The sequence below is a fragment of the Dermacentor variabilis genome, unplaced genomic scaffold (genome assembly GCF_050947875.1).
Source record: "Dermacentor variabilis isolate Ectoservices unplaced genomic scaffold, ASM5094787v1 scaffold_13, whole genome shotgun sequence".
Classification (NCBI taxonomy): Eukaryota; Metazoa; Arthropoda; class Arachnida; order Ixodida; family Ixodidae; genus Dermacentor; species Dermacentor variabilis.
In genome coordinates this window covers 29506676-29510367 of record NW_027460291.1, presented here as the reverse complement: position 1 = coordinate 29510367, position 3692 = coordinate 29506676, and the positions used below count along the sequence as shown (strand labels likewise).

Here is a 3692-nt window from a genome sequence, read left to right as displayed (position 1 = left end):
AACAAGTTGAGGACAAATATGTTAATGAAACTTAGTCATTCAAGAACCGTGTTTACCTTCTTGTATATATGCAATGGCCAGTGAAAAATCTCCACGACGCTGTCATTTGTTCCAATGTATTACGCAGGCGCAGCTGTCACCGGTCGTGAATCGTAATTAATTGCACGGAAATTATAGTCGCAACCGAGAGCACGTATAAAAAGCAGGAGTTCTGCAAGCTATACGAGGGCGAGTCAAATGAATGTGAGCCAATGGGAATATATGACAAAAGGGGTACTTTATTAAATAGTAGTCTTCATGAGAATTTAGACATTTGCCCCATTGACTAACGAGGCGCATGATTCCCGTCTCATGAAATTCCTTAGGTTGCTGCTTGAAAAAGTCTGTAACTGACCTTTTCACATCATCGTCCGGCACGAATCTAGTTCCGTTGAGCTGTTTTTTGGTTGCTCCAAAATGTGGAAGTCGCAAGGGGACAGGTCTGTGCTGTATGACGGATGTTGCATGCTTTTCCACTTGAACTTTGCCACTTTTGTATTAACCACATCAGCGACGTGGGGAAGGGCATTGTCGTGGAACAAGATGACCCAATTCGTCAATTTTCCACGTAGTTTGTTCTTGATTGCCACAGGCAGTGGTTCCGGCGTTTCACAATATCGGAAACAATTGATAGTCTCTGAAGATTGAGCAAATTCTATCAGTAATGGCCCCTGACGATCGAAAAAAATGTCAACAACACCTTTCCAGCGATAATGACGGCCTTTGAGTTCTTTGGCCGTGGTAAATTCGAATGTTTCCACTGTAAGCTTTGCCGTAGTGTTTCAGACTCGTAGTAGTGGCCCCATGGTTCGTCCCCGATCACAATAGCAAACAAGAAATTGTCATCCTCATTGTGATACCGGATCAGATGAGTCAAAGCAGCGCCAAACTTCTCCGTCTTTGGCGGTGGATCAAAATCTTGGACATCAATTGCGAACACAAGAGCCGATAACCGAGGCACTCATTAATTATGGTGTGAACCAAGCCGTGACTGATTTTCACACGCTCTGCCAGTTCATCGATGCTTGTCCTCCATTCTTGTCTCATCAGCTCATCAACCTTTGAAATTGTGCGGGATGTGATTGAACGATGGCAATGGCCCGGTCTTGGGACGTCTTTGCAACTTTCCCATTCTTCGTTGAACCGTTTGCTCCCACGCTTTACAGTGGCCATTGAAATGCTATGTTCAACGTACACGGCAGCCATACGGCGATTAATTTCTTTTTGGGAAGCATCTTTAGCTTTCAAAAACTTCGGGACACCACGCTGTTCAGCTTTTGGGGTGTCCATTATGCCAGGCAACCATGTTCAACCCAGTGTAAGAGAGCATTAAAGAACATTTATCCTCACACATGCGTACCACTTTTGTAAATGAGAGATGTCACTCTGCTACGCGCATCAGATAATGAACCGAACCATTATTACGACTCGCACTCGTGCATTAGAAATGCGAAGATACAATGGGATATACAAATGCGAAAATACAGCTTGATAAAGGGCAAAAAGTGTGACTGGAAACAAAGTTCACTGCACGTATACACGAAACCTCGCAACAAGATATTTAAATATACGTATAAGTCTCCAATAAATCTACATATCTAAGAAAAAATCGCTGTACATAATGCGTCCAACAAGACAAATAAACATGTTGCGCGATCACAGATTCACAGAATCCTAGATTCCGTCCCAATTCCATCCACTGACCCCCCCCCCTGTATCGCGCGCGACGGAAGGTGGCGCGCTTGCTCCCCGCTTTTCTCCTTTGCGCACACACGACTGAGCCACCATCGTCGAGTCAGCCATTTCACCCCCCGCCCTACGCTTTGACTTGCACATACAGTATGCGGCACGCGGTCACGATGTTATCACCCTTGGACTTTATACGAAACATGAGGGCGACGGCAGGAATGCGCCTGGAGTGTCCATATAATTGCTATCGCGATAATATTATATGAGTATCTGGCAACTGAAGTGTCCCGTGGCTCATTAATTTCCACGCAAGATGAAGTAACAAAATCGAACTTTCACCATGCGACAATTCGCTGCGCCGCAGCAATGTATTTTTTTTCCTTCTGTGGACGGGGGCACCAAAATGAAAAAACGCATAGGAAAGCATGTTGGCCACAATCGAATGCCTACTGTGGGCACCTAATTTGGCTACGGAAGGAATATCGATGAAAACATGAGACGCTTGGTCCACTGAGAACCAACCATACACATACTGCTCGGTATCCTACACCGGCGAGGCAAGATTTTCCGGAGTTCCGCAAAAGCGAACGCGGTGCAATCCGTGGAGTTCCCACAGTGATCGCGGCGAGCGACCATTGTTTCTTTTTCTTGTCTGCTAGCCAGAAAATGTCCAAAACACTACCAGGCGAAAATCCACTCGGCCAGAGAAAACCGGATGGGGCTGCTTGGCGTTATGTGACTCTCGGTGCATGGGCTTTGCCACGAAATCGAGCCCGAGTTCGCTATCTTCGCGGTTAAATGTCTTTTCGAGCGTCAAAAAGACCCATTCTAGACAAAATCCAGAATGATTTGCGGCGCCGGGGTTTGCTTTCGTCGGCGGTGAATGGAAAGCACGAAAAAATTTGGGGGGGAAGAGCTGCAGCCCCATAACCCCCCCCCTGGCTACGCCCCTGGAAGGTATAAACAATACATGTGATAAAGAGCGAGGAATGACTGCACATAAAAAAGTCCGTCGAGCCGGATTCGAACCAGCGACCTATGGATAGCTGTTTCCCTTGCATCATTCCTACAGTCTACCGCTCTACCAACTGAGCTATCGACTGCCGATACTTTCCGATCTCCTTTCTTGAGTATTTACTATTTGCGCTCATGAAGAAGATCAAGCAAGAAGTTGCGCAAACAATTGTGTTTAAGAAAGCCGCAAAAAAAAGAAGGGGAAGGTACAAACTATGCCTGTGATAAAGCACGAGGAATGGCTGCAAAAGGAGTCCGCCGAGTCGGATTCGAACCAGCGATCTATGGATGCCTGTTTTCCTTGCATCACTCCTACAGTCCACCGCTCTACTAACTGAGCTATCGACGGAAGCGACTGCGCTACTTTCCGATCTCTTTTCTTGAGTATTTACTATTGGCGCTTATGAAGGAGATCAAGCAAGAAGTTGCGTAAACAAAGCTGCTTAAGCAAGCCGCAAAAAAAAAGAAGGCGAAGGTATAAACAATGGATGTGATAAAGCGCGAGGAATGGCTGCAAATAAGAAGTCCGTCGAGCCGGATTCGAACCAGCGACCTATGGATACCTGTTTCCCTTGCATCACTCCTACAGTACAATGCTACATCAACTGAGCTATCTTTTGTTTTTCTTTATCACCAGTCCTCGAAATGTCACAACACAAATTCCTTAAATGATATATACAAAGACAAAAAAAGCAAAAAGGAATGAATATACAAACCAAACAAAAAAAATATGTGGTTTTACGTGCCAAAACCAATCTCTGATTATGAGGCACGCCTTAGTGGAGGACTCCGGAAATTTTGACCACCTGGGGTTCCTTAGCGCGCACCTAAATCTAAGTACACGGGTGTTTTCGCCTCCATCGAAATGCTGCCGCCGTGGTTGGGATTCGATCCCGCGACCTCGTGCTCAGCAGCCCAACACCATAGCCACTGAGCAACCACGGCGGGTC

At 46.1% G+C, this 3692-nt stretch overlaps 2 non-coding genes across 2 annotated transcripts; both read right to left on the bottom strand.

Annotated features, from left to right (window-relative positions):
* Window positions 1-2736: 2736 nt before the first annotated feature.
* TRNAY-GUA (transfer RNA tyrosine (anticodon GUA)) lies at window positions 2737-2831 on the bottom strand. Its single transcript has 2 exons — window positions 2795-2831; window positions 2737-2772 (listed from the first exon to the last, which is right to left on the bottom strand). It is a non-coding gene; the product is annotated as a tRNA-Tyr (tRNA).
* A 165-nt stretch (window positions 2832-2996) lies between these two features.
* TRNAY-GUA (transfer RNA tyrosine (anticodon GUA)) lies at window positions 2997-3091 on the bottom strand. Its single transcript has 2 exons — window positions 3055-3091; window positions 2997-3032 (listed from the first exon to the last, which is right to left on the bottom strand). It is a non-coding gene; the product is annotated as a tRNA-Tyr (tRNA).
* Between the last annotated feature and the right edge of the window lie 601 nt (window positions 3092-3692).